Genomic DNA, 8765 nt, shown 5'->3' on the forward strand with positions numbered 1-8765 from the left:
CTGCTACCTTGTTTTGTCTAATGTGTGGACCACCCCTCAGACTTTATATATGCAGAAAATAAAAATGGTAAACTGAATAGTACCATTTCATACTTCAGATGTGAGGAATTACATACCCTCCAACATTTCTCTGATGAAAATAGGGGCATCCCATTCCATAATGATAATTTTACTATTTATACCCCACACATCTTACTGGGTCACCCCAGCCACTCTGGGCAGCTTCCAACATATATAAAAAACATAATAAAACATTAAACAAACTTCCCTATACAGGATTGCTTTCAGACAGCTTGGGGGTTGGGTAACTCCATACCCTCCAACATTTCTCCAGTGAAAATAGGGACATCCTAGGGAAAAGTGGGAAATTCTGGGGTCAAATCAGAAATAGGGATAGCTTCTCTAAATCAGGAAAATAGGGACACTTGGAGGGTCTGGAATTACATTTTGAGTGCTTGCATATGTAAGAAAACAAAAACAAACAAACTTCCTGCCAAAAAAAAACAACCTGGAACAAAGCAACTTAGTACTTTTGAAGAGAATATTTTAGACCCATCAACTTCCTGCTGCCCTAGTTTTCTACTTGCAGGGAATGTGGCGTGTTTTTTTTTATTTTAGAGGAACATTCAAAATTATGATTCCTCTCTCCACACTATGAAACAGTACAGTCCATTTGACTATCCCCTTTTGTTCATGTGGAGATCAGACTGCCCTCCACCTTCTTTACTGGCGTTCTTTTTCCACCTGATTTTATCCTCACCCTCCATTCAATATAGTTCACAGTTAATTAACCAAACTGCCCCAGTTGCACAAAATGATCATAACTTTGCCTGGATGCCTGAATGCCCTTTATGATGTGTGCACAAATCATGCTATTATAAAAGTGGCTTTATAAAAGTCTTCTTGACGGAGGAGACAGAAGAAGTGAACAGAAATGGTGTCGGCTGTTGTTTTTAATTAGTCACCTTGCAAGCATTTTTATTTTTTTTAAGCAACAGCAGGTAATTTAAACCCCAATGACTTAAACCCCAATGCTCTGAAAGTGCCTTTTCAACAGCTTTAACAAAAGTTTCACCCTCATTGTACTTTGCTTCCTAGGTAAATGGATCCTTAAACCTTGTATGGCAGATGTCATGTGCATTCTAATGAAGGAATCAAAAGGCTAGAGATGTAATCTATCTATTCTCCAGAACAGCATGTCCTTCAGGTGGGTGCAGATGCCCTTGAGCTGTCCACAGTGCCTTGGTGAGAAGCAGAAAATCAGCTAGTAGAGACTCTTCTGGTAGTGAGATAGAACAAAGAGGATTTTTGCTGTTAGATTTGTGTCTAACCTTATATTCTGTGGAGACTGCTCTATTAGGGCAAGTGGGGCAGGGCTCCACCATGTTCCATTGTCAGTCAATCCCACTTGCCTGCCTCCTTACATACAACCAGTCCAGGGGTTGGAACGGCCTGTCAGCTTCCTCCAGCTTAAGTTTCAGTGTTGCCTTTGTAGAACTCAGAAAGGAGAGGGTCAAAACCAGGATTAGTTGGCTCTAATCTCTCATTGGCTCTGGCTCCCCCTACTGTTGGGCTCCCTGCATTCCACCCTACCAGTAACAATGGGCAACAGTCAACAATCCTTAGTCCATCCATGTTAGTATTGTCTCCCTCAGCACCCCCCAGTTTGGTGCCTTCCAGATATTTTGGACCACAATTCCCAATAACCCCAGTCAGCAGGAAAAGATGGGAATGGTATACCTGAAGGAGTGTCTCCATTCCCGTCGTTCAGCCCAGACACTGAGGTCCAGCTCTGAGGGCCTTCTGGCGGTTTCCTCACTGTGAGAAGTGAGGTTATAGGGAACCAGGCAGAGGGCCTTCTTGGTAATGGCCCCGACCTTGTGGAATGCCCTCCCGTCAGATGTCAAGGAGATAAACATCCATCTGACTTTTAGAAAACATCTGAAGGTAGCCCTGTACAGAAAAGTTTTTCATGTTTATCATGTTTTTAATAATTTGTTGGGAGCCGCCTAGAGTGGGTGAGGCAACCCAGTCAGATGGGCGGCATATAAATAATAATAATATATTATTATTAGTCTAAGTAGGAAAAGCTGGTCTACAATGGCTGGCAGCTGCAGGATTTCAGACAGGAGTGCATCCTTGAATTTAGGTCCTTCTGTATGCCTGTAGGCCTGAACCATGGCCTTTCCCCACATACAAGAGTGTAGGAAGGTGCTTTATACTGATTCCGGGCAGTGGTCTCTCTCGCTCAGTATTGGCTACATCACATGTGGGGAACTTTTGACCCTCCAGAGCCTGCTGAACTATATCTCCCATCATCCCTGGCTGGTGGCCATGCTTTCTGGGGCTGATGGGAGTTTTTGTCCAGCAACATCTGGAGGCTGAATGGCTCCTCACACTTGATCTACACAGGCTGGTAGTGACTCTCCAGCACCAGGAGGTCTTTACCAGCCTGGCCAGGAATTGAATCTGCCATTGAACAGAGACCCTGTTAACCCTTACAACACCCTATTTTTATTTCATTATAAGGATCGCTGATTGAGTGCCTCCATACTCCTACCTACTACTACTAATGTTATTTTTTTATATACCACCCATCTGGGTGGGTTACCCCAGCCAGTCTGGGTGGCTTCAACAAATTAAAACACAGTACGGCATCGAACATTTTTCAAAAAATAATAATTTCTACAGTGATACCTTGGATCAGGCTATAAACCAAAACAGGTTGTAACCCAAGGCACGCGTTCGCCAATGGGGTCTCCAAGAAAAAAATGGGTTGTAATCCAAAAAAAAATGGGTTGTAATCCAAAATAAATGGGCTGTAATCCAAAAAAAGGGACACACACTTCAGGGTTTGACGTGGTTGTAATCCAAAACAGTTGCAAACCAAGGTACCACTGTATTCGTTTTCAATTACAATCCAATAATAGCCTCATTATAACAATACCGATTTATAATACAATTATTAATACCAATCGTTCAAATACTGAATTATATAATTTAGATAAACTGCCCGCCTCCCGCACGCTAGAATTGATGATTTGATTTATTTCTGTGTTCCAAAATCCTATTAATTTCCATTACATTCCAGTCATAATATACAACATCTGCAGTATTAATAACTTCTATTTGTGTTGACACGTTAAACAATTTATAAAACTACAAGTGAGAAACTCAAACGATATCCTTGTTCTTCCTGTGTTGGCAATTATTCTGTCTGTGGTGTTTCTTCATGTCCTTGTAAGATGCTATGTCTTTCCCCCTGGTTGTTGCTGTTATCCATCATGCCTTGGGCGGAGCTGATATCTCATTGTTGTCAAACATTAAAAACTTCCCTATACAGGGCTGCCTTCAAATTTCCTCCAAAGGTTGTATAGTTACTTATCTCATTGACATCTGATGGGAAGGTGTTCCACAAGGCGGACACCACTCAGCGGTGGAGCAAGCCGATTGGGCGTCTGGGATGGCGTGTGTGCCTTGCACCCAGGGGCAGGGCCAGCCACCTGTGGGGCGGTGCAAGCCAGGGCAAGACACTCTGTGGGGCCTCAGAGGAGTCTGCCTGCCTCCTCCCACTCAGCCACCCTACAGCTGAGGGGGAGGCAGCGGGTGGACTGTTTGGGGCAGCGTGGAGCCTGCTAGCGCCCAAGCCACCACGTCACTCCCAGGAGAAAGGCGTGGCTCGGATGCACTACAGGCCCTGCAGTGAGTGGTGCCCAGCATTTTGTCATCCCCCCCAGTAGTGACACCCGGGGCGGCCGACACCCACCTTATCCCTCTTCCTCCGCCCCGGCACCACTACTAAGAAGGTCCTCTGCCAGCTTCCCTGTAACCTCAGTGTGCCAGTGTGGTGTAGTGGTTAAATGTGGTAGACGTAATCTGGTGAACCGGGTTCGCGTCTCCGCTTCTCCACATGCAGCTGCTGGGTGACCTTGGGCCAGTCACCCTTCTCTGAAGTCTCTCAGCCTCACTCACCTCACAGAGTGTTTGTTGTGGGGGAGGAAGGGAAAGGAGAACGTTAGCCGCTTTGAGACTCCTTCAGGTAATGATAAAGCGGGATATCAAATCCAAACTCTTCTTCTTCTTCTCCTTGCAATGAGGGAACTGTCAGAAGGCCCTCAGAGCACCTGCTTTTCCTGCTGTAGCCATTGACTTCGCAATAGTCCCTGTTTTCTGGTACCTGTCAATGGTAAACAGCTGTCTCTATTTTTTTCCCTTTTAGGGATGCCTTTACATTTTTTTGCTACAGATACTCCAGGTGTCATTCTCTAGGATGTTTCAGCTGCCTCCCCAGGTTACTTAGAACCGAGTAGGTGGAGTGGACTCATCTGATCTCTAGGGCATAAATAATCTCAAGCAGCTGCACAATTAGGATGCTTCAGGTAGAAGGTTTTTGATATCTATAGAATTGCTGATGCTCATGGTCAAAGATTTTTCACATCGTCCACATGATGTCATCATCAAAATGCCAGATTGCACTTTTTCTTCATTTAATTCCGATTTCCCCATTCATCAGAAAATCCAATAGGCAATAAATACCCATTATGCATCCTGTTGTTGGCACCTTCTGTCATATGTGGCGGAAATGTACGGTAGGAATTTTGGGAAATGAGAGCCAGTGTGGTGTAGTGGCTAAGAGCGGTAGACTTGTAATCTGGGGAACCAGGTTCGTGTCTCCTCTCTTCCGCATGCAGCTGTTGGGTGACCTTGGGCTAGTTACGCTTCTCTGAAGTCTCTCAGCCCCACTCACCTTACAGGGTGTTTGTTGTGGGGGAGGAAGGGAAAGGAGAATGTTAGCCGCTTTGAGACTCCTTCAGGTAGTGATAAAGCGGGATATCAAATCCAAACACTTCTAATGAGTTGAAAAATATGTTTAAAATAAGCTTTTCTAAAAAAAACAAAACCCGAAGCTATCCTTTTAGTAATTCTAGGTGCCAAAATCCCAAGGGAGCAGAAAAGACTATTTATGTATGCAACCACAGCTGTCTGGATGTTATTGGCCCAGAGATGGAAAGAAGATAAAATCCCTATCAGAGAAGAATGGCAGATCAAGTTGATGGATTATGCCAAAATGGCTAAAATAACCAGAAGAATCAGAAATCAGGAAGACCAAAATTTTAATAAGGATTGGGGAAAATTTATAACATATCTTAAAGACAGTTAAAATCATTAGTAGGATTGGACTATCACTTGTAGTTTAATTGTGAATTTTGGACACAGTGGAGAGGTAAAAGATTTGGATTATCATAAAAGATGCAGGAGGAAATGATTAACAACAGAACCCACAAAGGGGAGGAGAGAAGTCCAGGAGATTATTTGGAAACTTATTTTTATGTTGTGTGTTGGATACCTGACTGTATAATTTTAATCTGAAAATCCAAATAAATAAATTTTATAAAAAACATTATGCATCCTGTTGCTACTGGCGAGGAGGCTCATCAGCATGGGGTGGGTTGTTGTTATGTGGCATTTTAGTGGATGACCTCTGTTGCCACACCCCTAGTTCTCTATGCTCCTCACCTGAGCACCACCTACACATTTTGTTTCTGGCAGCCCAAACAATGCAAGCATGTCTATTCCCACCAGTTGCTGGATGCTGAAGGCACACCTGAATCTCAGTAACCTGGCTCAGAGGACCTGCTCTCTCGGCAGACAGTGTGGGATTGCCTTGGGAACTGTGGGGACTTTCAGAGTGTCTCAATATATGGGTGAGATGCAAACACAAACCAGCAAATTCAGGTGGCTCAGTTATGGTTGATTGGAAGGTTACCATTGTTCACCATTGTGCAACGGTTCCACTTCCTCAAAATATCAGATGTTTTGCAATGAAGAAGAAGAGTTTGGATTTGATATCCTGCTTTATCACTACCCTAAGGAGTCTCAAAGCAGCTAACAACATCCTTTACCTTCCTCCCCCACAACAAACACTCTGTGAGGTGAGTGGGGCTGAGAGACTTCAGAGAAGTGTGACTAGCCCAAGGTCACCCAGCAGCTGCATGTGGAGGAGCCGGGAAGCGAACCTGGTTCACCAGATTACGAGTCCACCACTCTGAACCACTACACCACGCTGGCTCACTCAATGAGGTAAATGACCAGGGAAATGCACTGGAAACCATGGGATAAAACTCGCTTTGACACAACAGCATGTAACCTCCCTGCAAACAACTTAGGAGCAATGCTCAATAAACAGGTCCTCTGGATACACCCTCTCCAGACTGCTCTTTCATTGCGGGTATACTCTGCAACCAGTTCTTGACCCAATAATATTGCATTTGTGGTGGCTTTATATTGTTTTAATTAGTTCCGTGATGCTCTCTCAATGCTTGAACCCTACTGCTGCCTGGAGGGGCTGCAGCACAACAAAAGCGGAACAAAATAAACCAGAACATTTGCGGTATTAAAAGTTAAGCAGAATTTTAGCGGGAAGTTATGGAAACGAAGTCATGTGACCACCCTAGAACTTTCGCAGGTACAAATAGTATTGAAAGTGGAATCATGTGTGATCACCGCAATAGCATTGTGAGTACAACTCATCGTGAACACACAATAAAGTATGATGTATGGAGGAGCACCCTGGAGAGAGAGAGAGAGAGAGAGAGAGAGAGAGAGAGAGAGAGAGAGAGAAAGAGAAAGAGAGAAGAGAGATTTTGCGCAAGACCTCTTGATCAAAATTCCAGTATATCATTGCATACCAGTATATCATTGCTGCTGTGTTCTTTAGGGCAGGTGAAGGGAAGCAGCAGACTGGTATAGCTAAATATCACTCTTGTGCAAAACTAGTTTTTAATAAAGAAAGAAATGGCTATCCCCCACCTGCAAAGCACAAGCCTTCATGTTGCCTATTGTGACACGTGATCTAAACAAAGGATGGTAGAACGTGCTATTTGTGCACTTCTGATAGCTCAGTTGGTTAGAGCATAGTGCTTGCAGGTTCGATCGGCCACACATTTCTGCATTGCAGGAGTTGGACTGGGTGACTCTCAGGGTCCCTTCTGACTCTATGATTCTGTGATAGGGGAGGGAAAGTTTTGTGCAGAAATACCTGTGGGCATGTCCTGAACAGAAAAAGGCTGGTGGAAGATGGTGGTGGTACGGGGGAGTGATTGAGGGGCTGTGACAAAACACTGCAGCACCGACACATCATTCCATCAAGCTCTGTCTCCTGGTGTGGATGGCAAATGTCTGCACAGCAATGAATGTGGAATGCATGGAACCTTGTGGGCCAGACTGGCATGCACAAAAAGCAGAACTAAGAGACCCATTTCCATTGCTGTATAAATAGCCCCATCTGGAAGCACCCTAAGGTGCCATGATAACAACAACAACAACAATACCTACAGTACATTGTCTCCCAGTACGTTTCCGAGCACAATTCAAAGTGTTGGTGCTGACTTTTAAAGCCCTAAATAGCCTCGGCCCAGTATACCTGAAGGAGTGTCTCCACTCCCATTGCTGAGCCCGGACACGGAGGTCCAGCACCAAGGGCCTTCTGGCGGTTCCCTCACTGCAAGAAGTGAGGTTACAGGGAACCAGGCAGAGGGCCTTCTCGGTAGTAGCACCCGCCCTGTGGAACGCCCTCCCATCAGATGTCAAGGAAATAAACAACTCTCTGACTTTTAGAAGACATCTGAAGGCAGCCCTGTATAGGGAAGTTCTTAATGTTTGATGTTTTACTGTTTCATTATTATTATTATCATCAATAATTATGCTGGGAGCCACCCAGAGTGGCTGGGGAAACCCAGCCAGATGGGCGGGGTATAAATAATACATTATTAGTAGTAGTAGTAGTAGTAGTAGTAGTAGTAGTAGTATTTGTACTCTGCCCATCTGACTGGGCTGTCCTTGCCACTCTGGGTGGCTTCCAACACACATAAAAACATGGTAGTGACAGCCTGCCCCCCCCCCCCGTCTGCCTGGAGAGCTATGTTTCAGAGGTATACTGCACTCTGCAGAACACACTGAGAGCACGATGGCGCGTCCCCCGCCCCCAGGATCTCTTTAACCCAGAGAGCAAACTCCATCTTGCCTTTTAAACCAGTGGGAAGGGCCACTGCAGAGTCGCTCAGCCCTGGCCCAGCAAGCTGTATTAATAGGAAGGGAGTGGTGCGCGTCTCAGCTGCAGCGATGCTGGTCAGCGAAATCATATGGGTGCCACAAACGCCGCCCCCGCCCCTGTTTTCCCGGGTGAAGTGTGGGCGGACAGGCGATGCCTTTGGCCCGCACAAAGTTTGGGGCTGGCAAGGAGCAGCGATGGGCTTCAGAGCGTTTCCTGTTACTGTAGTTGTCGAAGGCTGACCCTGAAACAAGCTTAGCTTTTTGGACAGCCGTAATCCCCCCAGGACAGCATTCTTTTCACGAATTTATAGAGTTTTCCTAAGATTTTGAAACGGGTTGCTTTTTCCGGAAAGATCATTCTCATTCTCTCTCTCTTCCTCCTCCTTTCCCCCCTGTAGCAAATTTCCCAACCCGTGGAATTTTCTAGGCTGAGAAATAGGTGGCGGGGGGCATATTTTTCAGAGCAGTTCCCAGGAATCTGTGCAAAAGGCACAGGGAAAGAGAGGGGGACGTTCTCCTGCGCAAGCAGTACACGAGCCCTGAGGTTACTGTTTAAAGAGCTCTTGCGCAGTTCCCATCAATTCTGCAATGGGGTTTGCGCAGGAGAATTCCCCTCTAGATTCCGAACACAGCTTGCTAATTATATCGATAAATGAGAAGGGAGAAAACAGTTATTATTTAGGCAAAATGCTGGGGAGGAGGAGAGTAATTAA

At 45.3% G+C, this 8765-nt stretch overlaps 1 long non-coding RNA gene across 2 annotated transcripts; it reads right to left on the reverse strand.

Annotated features, from left to right (window-relative positions):
- Positions 1–935: 935 nt before the first annotated feature.
- On the reverse strand, positions 936–1583 carry LOC309353932. Of its 2 annotated transcripts, none has more exons than XR_014162137.1 (2): positions 1429–1583; positions 936–1279 (listed from the first exon to the last, which is right to left on the reverse strand). It is a non-coding gene; the product is annotated as an uncharacterized lncRNA (long non-coding RNA). The 2 variants fall into 2 exon arrangements; XR_014162138.1 differs by having other exon boundaries at positions 1383–1583.
- Between the last annotated feature and the right edge of the window lie 7182 nt (positions 1584–8765).

The sequence above is a fragment of the Podarcis melisellensis genome (genome assembly GCF_964234715.1).
Source record: "Podarcis melisellensis genome assembly, chromosome: 13".
Taxonomy (NCBI): Eukaryota; Metazoa; Chordata; class Lepidosauria; order Squamata; family Lacertidae; genus Podarcis; species Podarcis melisellensis.